The sequence below is a fragment of the Haematobia irritans genome, chromosome 4, assembly GCF_050003625.1.
Source record: "Haematobia irritans isolate KBUSLIRL chromosome 4, ASM5000362v1, whole genome shotgun sequence".
NCBI classification, from domain to species: domain Eukaryota; kingdom Metazoa; phylum Arthropoda; class Insecta; order Diptera; family Muscidae; genus Haematobia; species Haematobia irritans.
Genome location: NC_134400.1, coordinates 158,135,946 through 158,152,205, shown reverse-complemented (window position 1 = coordinate 158,152,205; position 16,260 = coordinate 158,135,946). Strand labels below are relative to the sequence as shown.

General features: G+C 35.1%; 1 protein-coding gene across 2 annotated transcripts in view; it reads left to right on the top strand.

Moving 5' to 3' along the window:
- LOC142237265 (capon-like protein) overlaps positions 1-16,260 on the top strand; it is a 795,171-nt gene that overhangs the window by 162,678 nt on the left and 616,233 nt on the right. The window lies entirely within an intron of this gene.

The window sequence follows — 16,260 nt, the reverse complement described above, 5'->3', positions numbered from 1 at the left end:
AAAAAATTTCTTGGGAAATAAAAGTTTTAGAAATTTTTTTATAGAAATAAATTTTTTACAAAATTTTCTATAGAAATACAATTTTGACAATAATTTCTAAAGAAATAAAAGTTTGACAAATTTTTCTTTTGTCTACTTTAAAAAAAAGAAGATTTTTTTTTTTGAATTTGGTAGGTTTGTGGTATGATTTTCTTCAAAGTTGGTTAGAATATTTTTGACACGAGTGGCAACCGTGCTGTTAGTTCCAAGATTTATTCCGGTGACAATGAAGGAAAGATTTGCTCGAAATCCATGCGGCAGTGAAAAAAAAAAAAAACTTTCTCGTCAGCTGAATACATTGCAGGAGCGAATGCAACACATATTGAAGAATGAATTTGGACTCAAGCCATTGAAGATTCAGAAAGTGCAAGTATTTACCGATGCAGAAAAAAAGTTGGATTGAAAAGATCCAACACTGAAAAAAATATTGTCGTAGGGGCAAAGTTTTTTGGTCCTTAGAGTACGAATGCTCTTTTGTGCTTAGCACAAAAGGCGTATTTCTGTGACAAAAAAATTTCTTCCTTGTCCAAAAGTCGAATGTACCTATAAAACACTTTTCAGCTTTTTTCCAATGTGCCTACGAGAGGTTAATTTTAATGTAATAATATAGCAATAATTGTACGAAAGTTATCCACGTTTGAGAGGTATACGCTTTTCGGAGAATTTTCACTGTTTATTCTATTTGTAAATACTTGTTCGTAAATTATGACGACGTAAATACTATGTAAATGTGCATTGTTTTAAAGGAAGTATTTTAAATTTATGAACAATTTTATACACTTTATGAATAACATCATTGGAAATTTGTTTTTTTTTTTATAAACGAAATGACTATTTCTTATTATTACTTGACTATATATTCTTTGGAGTTTTACATTTTATCAAACATCTTTAATGTTGAAGCTGTTTATTTACAAATATTTTGTACAAATGGGAAATAGCACCAGAAAACACATAGGACCAATCAAGCATACCACTGACAATTCAACATTCCTAATAGATGGCAATGTCAACCATTGAAAGAAACAGCAGTATAGCTGAATGCATGGTTTACCGTGAATTCTGTTTTTGTCAAAATCAAGTTTCAAATTTAATTAAGAGCTATTACCCGTTACCAAATGCAGACGTGCTATTGATTCATACATAAAAATCAATGCCAGTTGAAATGGAAAGATGTGATAAAAAAGAGATATTTGTAAAAGGTTACAAAAAATACATGTGTGCAAAAATCAATCCAAATATATTAAGGTTTAAATAGAATGAACGGATATAGATGGATGGTGATACAATAAATTTGTCATTCCATTTGTAATACATTCAATTATATTCTTGATCAAGGAGAAATTCTAAGACGATATAACCATATCCGTATATACGTCCAACCTTTTGTCTGTCTGTTTGTTATAATCACGCTACAACCTTCAATAATGAAGATGGATTATGTTCGTCCAGGAAATAACATTTTGGCAAAATTTTCTATAGAAATAAAATTTTGCTAAAATTTTCTATTGAAATAAAATTTTGCCAAAATTTTCTATAGAAATAGAAGTTTGACAAAATTGTCTATAGAAATAAAATTTTGACAAAATTTTTTATAGAAATAATATTTTGACAACAATTTCTATAGAAATAAAATTTTGACCAAATTTTCTGTAGGAATAAAATTTTGACAAAATTTTCTATAGAAATAAAATTTTGACAAAATTTTCTATAGAAATAAAATTTTGATCAAATTTTCTATAGAAATAAAATTTTGGCAAAATTTTCTATAGAAATAAAATTTTTAAAAAATTTTTATAGAACTAAAATGTTGACAAAATTTTGTATAGAAATAAAATTTTTACGAAATACTGATTTCAGATTCGTATTCTGCACGTGGAGAGCTGTCTCCACCAGTACTTCGTATATTCACGCTACAGCCTTCAATAATGAGCCAATCGTTCGAAGATGGACTATATTCGTCCAGGGAATAAAATTTTGACAAAATTTTCTATAGAAATACAATTTTAACAAAATTTTCTATAGAAATAAAACTTTGCCAAAATTTTGACAAAATTTTTTATAGAAATAAACTTTTGGCACAATTTTCCATAGAAATAAAATTTTGATAAAATTTTCTATAGAAATAAAATTTTGACAAAATTTTCTGTAGAAATAAAATTTTGACAAAATTCTCTATAGAAATACAATTGTGACAAAATTTTCTATAGAAATAAAATTTTAACAAAATTTTCTATAGAAATAAAATGTTGACAAAATTTTTTATACACATAAAATTTTGACAAAATTTTCTATGGAAATAAAATTTTGACAAAATTTTCTATAGAAATAATATGCTGACAAAATTTTCTATAGAAATAAAATTTTAAAAAATTTTCTATAGAAACAACATTTTTTATAGAAATAAAATTTTGATAAAATTTTCTATAGAAATAAAATGTTGACAAAATTTCCTATAGAAATAAAATTTTGACAAAATACTGATTTCAGATTCGTATTCTAATCGTGGAGAGCTTTCTCCACCAGTACTTCGTATATTCCCCCCATGCCGATTTTTGAGACAGTGGCCCAAATACTAAAATCTGACTTTCAGCTTAAGACCCAATTTTCACAAAAACTGTTAACCAGTCGGATAATCTAATTTCAGATTCGTATTCTAATCGTGGAGAGCTTTCTCCACCAGTACTTCGTATATTCCCCCCATGCCGATTTTTGAGACAGTGGCCCAAATACTAAAATCTGACTTTCAGCTTAAGACCCAATTTTCACAAAAACTGTTAACCAATCGGATAAACTAATTTCAGATTCGTATTCTACTCGTGGAGAGCTGTCTCCACAAGTGCTTGGTATATTCCCCCATGCCGATTTTTGGCACAGTAGCTCAAATACTAAAATCTGACTTTCAGTTTTATAACGCAATTTTTGCCCAAATCTGTGAGATATTCAGTAAATCTTTAAATTTTTTCAGTGCATCATACATATTTCTATTATATTGTTTTACCTTCGTCTGCTGACAATAGTTTTTGTATTAAAAAATCATAATTTTATTTAATATTCATTTTTCCTACATACGTTAGGTTAGGTTAGGTTATGTGGCAGCCCGATGTATCAGGCTCACTTAGACTATTCAGTCCATTGTGATACCACAGTGGTGAACTTCTCTCTTATCACTGAGTGCTGCCCGATTCCATGTTAAGCTCAATGACAAGGGAACTCCTTTTTATAGCCGAGTCCGAACGGCGTTCCACATTCCTGTGAAACCACTTAGAGAAGCTTTGAAACCCTCAGAAATGTCACCAGCATTACTGAGGTGGGATAATCCACCGCTGAAAAACTTTTTGGTGTTCGGTCGTAGCAAGAATCGAACCCACGACCTTGTGTATGCAAGGCGGGCATGCTAACCATTGCACCACGGTGGCTCCCTAAGAGAAGAAAATTTCATCCTACATACGTGACTGAGCTATTTTCATTATTTAGCTGAACTGTTGTACCAACTGAACATAGCTCGGTTTGTGTCTCCGCTAAGATAAAGTTAACTTTAATGTCACGGACATTTTTTGTGGTAGTTTTTGATAAGGTTTTTTCCAAAACTATCGACTTACAAGACGGTAATGACTCCAAGTCACGATGATAAACAAAATACGACGGCCAAAGCGCGATCCCGGAGGCTGTATACGACGTTGCTGACGAAGTTTGACTGCGTGGTAATGGACGACGAAACCTACGTCAAAGCCGACTACAAGCAGCTTCCGGGACAGGAGTTTTATACGGCAAAAGGAAGGGGAAAGGTAGCAGATATTTTCAAGCACATGAAACAGTCAAAGTTTGCAAAGAAATATCTGGTTTGGCAAGCCATCTGTACCTGTGGCTTGAAAAGCAGCATTTTCATAGCTTCCGGGACTGTCAACCAAGAAATTTACGTGAAAGAGTCTTTGAATAAACGTCTGCTGCCTTTCCTGAAGAAACGCGGTTGTTCCGTACTGTTTGGCCGGATTTGGCATCTTGCCATTACGGTAAAAAGGCCATGGCGTGGTACGCCACCAACAACGTGCAGGTGGTTCCCAAGGACAAGAACCCTCCCAACACGCCAGAGCTCCGCTTAATTGAGAAATACTGGGCTATTGTCAAGCGGAACCTAAAGAAGACCAAAAAAAAAATGCTAAGGACGAGCAGCAGTTCAAGGCAAACTGGCTTTCTGCGGCGAAGAAGGTGGCTGTACAAAATCTGATGGCAGGTGTCAAGCGTGAGGACCGGCTATTCGGATTTGGAAAAGCGAAAGCCTAACTGAATATTTTTCCTGAATTTTATACTAATTGAACTTGAAAAAGAAATTTAATTTGATTTTTTAAATAAACGATTTCACCGATTTACACGCGTTTTCCCTTGATCAAATTTTGACCGTATCACCCTTTACTTATCAGGGTGAAAAGATATTGAGAAAAGTACTATAGTACTGCATTTTCCATCTCTGATACACATTACCGAATATCTCTAATCCTCAGAGAAACATATATTTTTGTCTTCAAAATAATTGATCCAATTGTTCGCGATATTATTTTCTGTGCTTGTTTTAAATTATAGTACCTCGCTTTGTATTCTTTTATATATATTTTAATTTTATTTCCTTTATTTTGCCTCTTTTCAGGTGAGTTGTGAAGTGCTAAATTATATTAACATATTTGTTTGGTAAGTTATGTAGAATTTAGATTCTTCCAATATCTAAGAAGATGCTACAGAAACCCCTACATTCCTAAATTTCAATACATATTGTGAAGTCATTTTAATGGGGCTGATTTAGTTCACTTCACTTAAAAAAAAAAAAACATGCCCGGTTCTAAATATTTTGTCTTGACACTAATGATTTTGGTATTGATTCCGAGCCAAAGACACAATTCTTTTTTATACCCTCCACCATAGGATGGGGGTATATTAACATTGTCATTCCGTTTGTAACACATCGAAATATTGCTCTAAGACCCCATAAAGTATATATATTCTGGGTCGTGGTGAAATTCAGAGTCCATCTAAGCATGTCCGTCTGTCCGTCCGTCCGTCTGTTGAAATCACGCTAACTTCCGAACGAAACAAGCTATCGACTTGAAACTTGGCACAAGTACTTGTTATTTTTTTTTACGTATAGCCCCCATATAAACGGAACCCCAGATTTGGCTTGCAGACCCTCTAAGAGAAGCAAATTTCATACGATCCGGCTGAAATCTGGTACATGGTGTTAGTATATGGTCCTTAACAACCATGCAAAAATTGGTCCATATCGGCCCATAATTATATATAGCCCCCATATAAACCGATCCCCAGATTTGGCTGGCGGAGCCTAAAAGAGAAGCAAATTTCATCCGATCCGGCTGAAATGTGGTGCATTGTGTTAGTATATGGTCTCTAATGACCATGCAAAAATTGGTCCACATCGGTCCATAATTATTTATAGCCCCCATCATTAGCGTAGCTAGACGTTTTTCTTAGGGGGGGCTATAGCCCCCCTAGCTAAAAATTAGTAGACTGAAGTTATAGATTCACTTAACCCTCTAATGCCAAAGGCAGGACCTTTAGGCGGGCTTCGTTATATGAGGAAGCCTTTAGTAAAACACACCTTAAGCCAACAAAACTGGGTAAAATAAAAAGAAAATTTCGTTAAAACTCTTCAAGAGGCTTTGCAGCATATACTGAATTTTATCGTATAAATTTTTCTTGTGGCAAAAAAATTGGGGCATTAGAGGGTTAATATTTTATTTTATAAAAATGAATAAAAAGTCAGACTTCAATATACGTAGACAATTAATTTATAATGAAGCAACTAATAGTTCCATAATATTTCCCAGCAAAAAAAAAAATTGGTAGATGTTCTAAAGACACAACTTTATGGTAAAAGCACTTCCAAAAATGTCCTCATTAAGATGCTAATTGTTTTAGCTATACGGGAACTTTTTAAATTAAATTTCTACAACTTTTTTTTCATATTTTTAATGGGTATTTTTTTAAATACGTTAAAAAAGGGTAAAAATTAATAACATTTTGCCTCAAAAAAGCCAAACCTATTCTAGAAATATCGATAATTTTTTGGAAATGTTCGAGGTCAAACGTTTCGGTGTAAGAATGCATTAAAAAAATAAAAATGTTTTATTTGGAAAAATATCAAACAAATTTTTAATTCACATTCAAAACACTGAATTCAGATCACACCATAAAAAGCGATTCAAATTCTGTGCAACAGCTGTTGAAATGGTGGACATCCGTCCTAGGACAAGCCCATGTTAAATTCATAACTTCTGCGCCAATGTTCCACCACTTCCGGATCCAAATATCACATTTTCACTACTTTTTTGGTAACGCTTTTTTGCTGGATATATAAAAACAATGGAAAATCGTAAATAGGTTTTCAAATTCTGAAGGGGGGGGGGGCTAAAATTTTTCTGGAGGGGTCTAAGCCCCCTTCCTTCCTACGCTTATGGCCCCCATATTAACCGATCCCCAGATTTGGCTTGCGGAGCCCCTAAGAGAAGAAAATTTCATCCGATCCGGCTGAAATTTGGTACGTTATGTTAGTATATGGTATCCTATCTAACTACTATGCACAAATTGGTCGAAATCGGTCCATAATTATATATAGCCCCCATATAAACCGATCCCCAGATTTGACCTCCGGAGCCCCTTGGAAGAGCAAAATTCATCCGATTCGGTTGAAATTTGGTACGTGATGTTAGTATATGGTATCCAACAACCATGCAGTAATTGATTCATATCAGTCCATAATTATATATAGCCCCCATATAAACCGATCCCTAGATTTGACCTCCGGTGCCTTTTGGACAAGCAAACTTCATCCGATCTGGTTGAAATTTGATACGTGGTGGTAGTATATGATATTTAACAACCATGCCAAAAGTGGTCCATATCAGTTCATAATCATATATAGTCCCCATATAAACCGATCCCGAAACTTGGTTTTGGAGCCTCTTGGAGGAGCAAATTTCATCCGAGTCAGTTGAAATTTGGTACATTGTGCTAGTATATGGCCGTTAACAACCATGCCTAACTAGGTCCATATCGGTCTATACACGCAAAGAAAGAAAAAAACGTTTGGAAAACGTGTACCGAAAACGTTTTTCTTTTGTTAGAGTTTTTTGAATTGCTTCGAAAATTTTAAACTTTTATCACCAAAAAAATTCGTTTGTTACAAAATTTTTATTTTTTCAATAAAAAAAGTTATTTTTGAAACAACAACACAGTCCATTTCGTTTATATCAAACACTGTTCTTTTCTGACTTTAGATCTTTAATAAGACACATTTTACAGTTCAAAATTTAATATACTACAATGTAATGTTGAACATTTTTTCGGAATCTTCCGAACATATCTGGAATATATGTAAAAAAAAAAAGACAAAAAAAAACTTCGGTCGAAGCAGGGATCGAACCCACGACCCTTGGCATGCAAGTCGGACGTAGCAACCACTGCTCCACGGTGCCAAACTAAATGTTTGTTTCTGTTAAATAAACTTTGTTTATTCGGTTCGTGGGCGCCGCAAGCTATACTATATAAATATAACTTATATGGATATTTATCTATTGATGACCATAACAGGTACATAGCTCAGTGGATAGTGTGTTGGCTTACAAAGTGCATGGTCCGCGGTTCGATTCTCCGTCCAGGCGAAAGGTAAAAAAAATTTTAAAAATTTGTAAAATCGTATAATTTCTTCTACATTGTTGGTATTACAGGAAAAGGTGTTAAGAACTAAAAACCTCGTGGATGTGAGAAAGATGTGAGGGAAAATGCAATTAGCAAGAAAACAATGTTTTTTTTTTTTTTGAGTTTGTCTTTATGAAATTGTTTTTACATCCTGGAAAAGAATAAAGGTTTATCACAAAAAGTATATACTTTTCTTCCAAATACACTTCCTTCCAGCGAAAAGCAAATGAGAAACGAACTTTGTTTGTCTAAAATTTCGTTTGGGAGGAAAGAATTATTTTTTTTGCGTGTGATATTTAACAACCATGCCAAAAGTGGTCCATATCAGTTCATAATCATATATAGCCCCCATATAAACCGATCCCGAGATTTGGTTTTGGAGCCTCTTGGAGGAGCAAATTTCATCCGAGTCAGTTGAAATTTGGTACATTGTGCTAGTATATGGCCGTTAACAACCATGCCCTCAGATAAATCAATCCCTAATCGCACAAAAATTGGTCCATATCAAGTTCATAATTGTATATAGCCCCCATATAAGCGACTCCCATATTTCAATTCTGGCTCCCTACGTACCGTACAAAAGTCCAAATCGTCTAATACATATATAACATGTTAAGAAGTTTTAAGATACCACAACCCAAGTAATTCGATTGTGGATGACAGTCTTTTGTAGATGTTTCTACGCTATCCATGGTGGAGGGTACATAAGATTCAGCCTGGCCGAACTTACGGCCGTATATACTTGTTAAATTTGTGTTTTGCGTACTTGATTCTAGGAAACAAATTTAAATTTATTCGTATTTTCTGATTTTTCCTTTATGTGCTCTCAAAAGTCAAAAATCTCTTAAAGTAAAGTATTGAAAAATACGATAATAATTGTTTTTAGTGTAATGAGTGATTTTAAAGCGATGTTGAAATAATCGATGTTGATAATAATTTTTGTTTGCTAATTTCCAATACATATCGATGTTGTAATAAGCCACCTTGCTTTGGCAAAAAATAGCATCACTGTCCTATATTTAGAATATATTCATACATCTGCATCATATTGTAACTTTCACGGAAGTCGCATCTGTAAAACATAATAATATCAGATGATTACTTTTTGTTTGCAACTCCTATAAAAGTGGATGCCATTAGAAATTCGTTAGCCAAATGGCGCTGATGGTGATTTATTTTGTGAGCAACAAAACTTCCGAAAATACCTCCCATTCTCCAGCTCACCTACCGTCATTAAGCACAGCGAGAATTACCAAAATTCAAAAAGTAAACTTCACACTTAGTGTCTCGTAAAATAATGTGTACGTCTTCTTATTCATGTTGTTCTTCTTAATGGTGGTTTAGTACCTGTACAGTTCTTGTCAATGTTACACCTACTGTATGTGAAACAGTGGTTCGGTCGGTCTAAATTGAGTTATGGGCCAGAACAAATGCTCTTACACACAAACCCAAAAAAAAATATGACCAATATATTTCCAATTAAAAAGTTGTTTGGAACTGAAAAATTGAAAAAAAAACAAGTATATACGGCCGTAAGTTCGGCCAGGCCGAAGCTTATGTACCCTCCATCATGGATTGCGTAGAAACTTCTTCTAAACACTGCCATCCACAATCGAATTACTTAAGTTGCGGTAACGCTTGCCGATGGCAAGGTATCTTAAAACCTCCTAACACCATCTTCTAAATTGTATGTAAGTCCATACTTGGTATATATTAAATCAAAAAAGATCGATCCAATACGTATATAATTCAGTTTGACAAAGTAAACATAACATTTTGACAAAATCTTCTACAGAAATAAAATTTTAACAAAATTTTCTATAGAAATAAAAATTTCACAAAATTTTCTAAAGAAATAAAAATTTTGACAAAATTTTCTATAGAAATAAAATTTTGACAAAAATTTCTACAGAAATAAAATTTTAACAAAATCTTCTATAGAAATAAACTTTTGACAACATTTTCTACAGAAATAAAATCTCGGTAGATTATTTTTGGCTCGGATGGCAACCATGATTATGAACCGAATAAAATTTGAACAAAATTTTCTATAGAAATAAAATTTGAACAACATTTTCTATAGAAATAAAATTTTGAAAATGATGAAAATTATATTATGAACCGAATAAAATTTTAACAAAATTTTCTCTAGAAATAAAATTTTGACAAAATTTTCTATAGAAATAACTTTTTGACAAAATTTTCTATAGAAATAAAATGTTGGTAGATTATTTTTGGCTCTAGTGGCAACCATGATTATGAACCGATATGGACCAATTTTTGTGTGATTGGACCAATTTTGGTATGGTTGTTAGCGACCATATACTAACACCACGTTCCTAATTTGAACCGGATCGGATGAATTTTGCTCCTCCAAGAGGCTCCGGAGGTCAAATCTGGAGAACGTTTTATATGGGGGCTATATATAATTATGGACCGATATGGACCAATTCTGGCACGGTTGTTAAAGATCATATACTAACACCATGTTCCAAATTATAACCGGCTTGGATGAAATTTGCTTCTCTTGGAGACTTCGCAAGCCAAATCTGGGGATCGGTTTATATGGGGGCTATATATAATTATGAAGCGATGTGGACCAATTTTTGCATGGTTGTTAGAGACCATATACCAACATCATGTACCAAATTCAGCCGGATCGGATGAAATTTGCTTCTCTTTGAGGCTCCGCAAGCCAAATCTGGGGATCGGTTTATATGGGGGTTATATATGATTAAAGACCGATGTGGACCAATTTTTGCATGATTGTTAGAGACCATATACCAACACCATGTACAAAATTTCAGCCGGATCGGATGAAATATGCTTCTCTTAGAGGCTCCACAAGCCAAATCTGGGGATCGGTTTATATGGGGGCTATATATAATTATGGACCGATATGGACCAATTCTGGCACGGTTGTTAAAGATCATATACTAACACCATGTTCCAAATTACAACCGGCTTGGATGAAATTTGCTTCTCTTGGAGACTTCGCAAGCCAAATCTGGGGATCGGTTTATATGGGGGCTATATATAATTATGAAGCGATGTGGACCAATTTTTGCATGGTTGTTAGAGACCATATACCAACACCATGTACCAAATTTCAGCCGGATCGGATGAAATTTGCTTCTCTTTTTGGCTCCGCAAGCCAAATCTGGGGATCGGTTTATATGGGGGCTATATATAATTATGGACCGATGTGGACCAATTTTTGCATGGTTGTTAGAGACCATATACCAACACCATGTACCAAATTTCAGCCGGATCGGATGAAATTTGCTTCTCTTTTTGGCTCCGCAAGCCAAATCTGGGGATCGGTTTATATGGGGGCTATATATAATTATGGACCGATGTGGACCAATTTTTGCATGGTTGTTAGAGACCATATACCAACATCGTGTACCAAATTTCAGCCGGATCGGATGAAATTTTCTTCTCTTTGAGGCTCCGCAAGCCAAATCTGGGGATCGGTTTATATGGGGGCTATATATAATTATGGACCGATGTGGACCAATATTTGCATGGTTGCTAGAGACCATATACCAACACCATGTACCGAATTTCAGCCGGATCGGATGAAATATGCTTCTGTTAGAGGCTCCGCAAGCCAAATCTGGTGATCGGTTTATATGGGGGCTATATATAATTATGGACCGATGTGGACCAATTTTTGCATGGTTGTTAGAGACCATATACCAACATCATGTACCAAATTTCAGCCGGATCGGATGAAATTTGCTTCTCGTTTAGGCTCCGCAAGCCAAATCTGGGGATCGGTTTATATGGGGGCTATATATAATTATGGACCGATGTGGACCAATTTTTGCATGGTTGTTACAGACCATATACCAACACCATGTACCAAATTTCAGCCGGATCGGATGAAATATGCTTCTGTTAGAGGCTCCACAAGCCAAATCTGAGGGTCCCTTTATATGGGGGCTATACGTAAAAGTGGACCGATATGGCCCATTTTCAATACCATCCGACCTAAATCGATAACAACTACTTGTGCCAAGTTTCAAGTCGATAGCTTGTTTCGTTCGGAAGTTAGCGTGATTTCAACAGACGGACGGACGGACGGACATGCTTAGATCGACTCAGAATTTCACCACGACCCAGAATATATATACTTTATGGGGTCTTAGAGCAATATTTCGATGTGTTACAAATGGAATGACAAAGTTAATATACCCCCATCCTATGATGGAGGGTATAAAAAAATTAATTGATACAATTAATTTTTTAATCGACTATAAATCAACTAACTCATAGAGAGTTATTCTGCCCTAAATGTGAACGTTTCTCGAGTATCAACCCAACTCTAGAAATTATAAATAACATATTCAAAAATGGGATATTTAGTTGTTGTTATAGGACCCAACAAAAAAAAAATTGGAGGTTCTTTTAAAGGCACAACTTTAAAAGCAAAGATGTTCTTTATTTTAACTGCACAGAAAGTTAATTTGATCCAATTTTTTATAACTCGCTTTTTTCATATCTTTAATGGGAAATTTGAATTTTTTTTGTTTCAAATATGTTCAAATCAGATTAAGAATTAATAAAATGTTTACATTTTATCGATAAAAATGCTAAATCGATTCTAGAAAAACTACGAATTTTTGAAAATATTTGATGTCAAACCTTCCAGACAAGCGTAAGAATCAATTCAAAATCATAAAAAATTGTAAAAATTATTTATTTGTATAAATATCACAAAATTTCTTAATTCCCTTCTAAAGCACTGAATTCGCATTAAACCTTAAGAAGTGATGCGAATTCAGTGCAACGACTGTTGAAATAGTGGATATCCGTCCTATGGCAACGCCATGTTAAATTCATCGCTTCTGCGCCAATTTAGCACCACCTCCGGATTTTTCTATAGAAATAAACATTTGACAAAATTTTCTATAAAAATAAATTATTAATAAAATTTTAAATATATAGAAATACAATTTCCTATAAAAATGAATTGTTGACAAAATTTTCTATAGAAATAAAATTTTGAAAAAATATCTATAGAAATAAAATTTTGACAATTTCTATATAAATAATTTCAATATTTTCTGCAAAAATTAAATTTTAACAAGATTTTCCATAATTAATTTTTTTTTCTAAAAAAAAAAAAAAGATTTTTTAAATCAAAAAAAAAAAACAGAAAAAATTTACCAAATCGGTGTAGATTTAAATATATATGTATACTTTTAGAATAGTCTTTAAATTTGATGTTAAGGAATTTTAGCACTTTTTGGCTTCGAAAAGTACATTTTTCATACATTTTTAGTACTTTTTCGTCAACATAATTTGTCATCTCTTGCAGAGACCCGGTCCAAAATCGCACTGCGAAAAACCATAACAAAACCTCCAACTAGGATGATACCGTTCCTACACACACAGGACGATGAATCATAGCACTTGACCACCGAGTCTTTAGGATGGATATACTTATTGAAGAAGGACCAATTAATTCGCGAATACAAATCGGCTAAAATACCAGACGATGGATCAACAGTGAAGTGCCTCCGATAGGAGCTCGCAAAATATGTTCGAGCAAAGAGAAGTTCTTAAAAAGTTCTGTTACACGATCTTGAAGCCGAACTTAGGACCGAAGTTGTTCAATCAACCAAGAACGCGCAGAGCTCTCGTGTAAATAAGCTAGTACCTGCTGACCACGAGGTTATGAGCATAGTTCAAAATGGAACATAAAATATACTGGAGAGGGCGATTGATGGAAAGAACGGAGGAACTATCCGAGTGTTATCGCCTCTCAACTGGTGGTTCCGCGTTATAGGAGATATCTCCAACTTGGCAGAATTTCGCCATAATGCTGAGATTTCTTGCTTCTATGTGCGTGGATGGTGGAGGTTCCCATCCCCTCCCTTCTAAATATCAAGAAATCTCGTATCCCATAACCATTTTATAACCACCACAATTTTTCCATATTTGTTAGAAGGCCTAAACTAACATCACGTACCAAAACTTAAACTAGATCGGATGAAATTTGATCCTCCAGGAGACTACAGAAGTCAAATCTGGGCTCATTTATAATAACATTCGACCTATATCAATCAGAAGTAGTTGTGTGAGTAACACCTATTTAATTTTTTAGGGTTCAGTTTCACATGGCCTTTTATATTAAACGAGAAAATAACCCCTAATTTTATTTTGGGGTCGCTTCAGTAACATTTTGTTGGGGCTCATATTCATGAGGTTCATATTCATTATAAAGCATCGCCCCATATTTATGACCATGTTTCATTCAGTTTTTAGGTCTTACTTTTGGCATCCAATTTACTTTTTGGGAGCTCTTTTTTGCTGGGTGGCTTATTTAGTCGATGAAGCATTTGATACCAATGTGCATCGATGAAGAGAGAAACAAAATATCTGAAAATATTTTTATCACTTTGCCATAAATTTTTCAAACATAATTGCATAATAAAATGTTGAGCACAATGTTTCTAATTTATCCCGGAAATTTCGTGATGAGAGGGGGGATGGGCTCGCCAAAAGTTGTCCAAGCCAATTGGCTATTTGTTTGAAATGAAGCAACAAAGACAAACCAAAACAAAATCCACTCTTAGACTTCCACTCCTCAAAAAGTGTATTTAAGTAGTTGCTGTCCTAAAAGCAACAGCATCATATCCTGCCTTCGTCTTAGCAAGGTAATAAAGCAGATAATGGAACTGAGAGTAAAATTCCTTCATACGTGCTGTACGTTAAACATTGTGTTAATGCCATTCGTTAGCTGAATATGCCTAAAATGCTGTGTTGTTTGGTCTTGCCAGAGTCAGAGGAAATAAAGATTTGATTACACCATCCACTATGTAGTCAACAATTTCATATAAAAATACCAGAGCTGTTAGAACTAAGAGGATATGCAATTATATTGGTAATGGAATGTTGCTCTTGAATGTTGTAAACTTTTCTCTGGTTTAATTTTATGTTTTTTTTTTTTAGTGTTTTTGGAATTGAAAAATGTTTACATGGTGCTACAGTATTTTGGTCAAGGTTTGGTTTGGGAGGAAAGAGAAGTATGTATGACCACCCTGCATCACACTTAAAACAAAATGATCCCTTAAATATTCTAGTTAAAATGAACTAATTTTGAAGAATGTTCAACTTCGAATAGCACTAAAGCCATTTTGGGTTGCTTGAAGGATATGCCATTTTCGTACACATTTGAAAAAACAACAAGTACATACGGCCGTAAGTTCGGCCAGGCCGAAGCTTATGTACCCTCCACCATGGATTGCGTAGAAACTTCTACTGAAGCCGATGGCAAGGTATCTTAAAACGTCCTAACACCGTAATATAAAGGGTGATACGGTCAAAATTTGGTCAATATAAACTTGACGTATTTCTTTCAACTTTGCATTTAAAAACCTTAACACCCCTCATTTTGAAGGTGTGTGTGTGTAGAATGGTGCTCCTATTTTGATTTTGGAATTCACTCTTCAGTTGTCAAAATGCCATCCAAACAAGAAGAGCTGCGTATCAAAATTTTGCTCGCGCATCGCGAAAATCCGAGCTACTCGCTCGCAAAGCTGGCAAAATCTCTAAAAGTTGTCAAATCAACCGTTACAAATGTAATTAAAGTGTTTGGGGAACGTTTGTCGACAGCCAGGAAGTCTGGATCGGGGGGAAATCGAAAACAGGAAGCCGCTGAGACGACAAAGAGAGTTGCCGGTAGTTTCAAGCGAAACCCTAACCTCTCTCTCCGAGATGCCGCAAATAAGCTGGATGTATCGTCTACAACCGTGCATCGAGCCAAAAAACGAGCCGGACTATCGACTTACAAGAAGGTAGTGACTCCAAATCGCGATGATAAACAAAATACGACGGCCAAAGCGCGATCCCGGAGGCTGTACACGACGACGCTGACGAAGTTTGACTGCGTGGTAATGGACGACGAAACCTACGTCAAAGCCGACTACAAGCAGCTTCCGGGACAGGAGTTTTATATAGGGCAAAAGGAAGGGGAAAGGTAGCAGATATTTTCAAGCACATAAAACTGTCAAAGTTCGCAAAGAAATATCTGGTTTGGCAAGCCATCTGTACCTGTGGCTTGAAAAGCAGCATTTTCATAGCTTCCGGGACTGTCAACCAAGAAATTTACGTGAAAGAGTCTTTGAATAAACGTCTGCTGCCTTTCCTGAAGAAACACGGTTGTTCCGTACTGTTTTGGCCGGATTTGGCATCTTGCCATTACGGTAAAAAGGCCATGGAGTGGTACGCCGCCAACAACGTGCAGGTGGTTCCCAAGGACAAGAACCCTCCCAACACGCCAGAGCTCCGCCCAATTGAGAAATACTGGGCTATTGTCAAGCGGAACCTAAAGAAGACAAAAAAACTGCTAAGGACGAGCAGCAGTTCAAGGCAAACTGGCTTTCTGCGACGAAGAAGGTGGACAAGGTGGCTGTACAAAATCCGATGGCAGGTGTCAAGCGTGAGGCGCGGCAATTCGGATTTGGAAAAGCGAAAGCCTAACTGAATATTTTTCCTGAATTT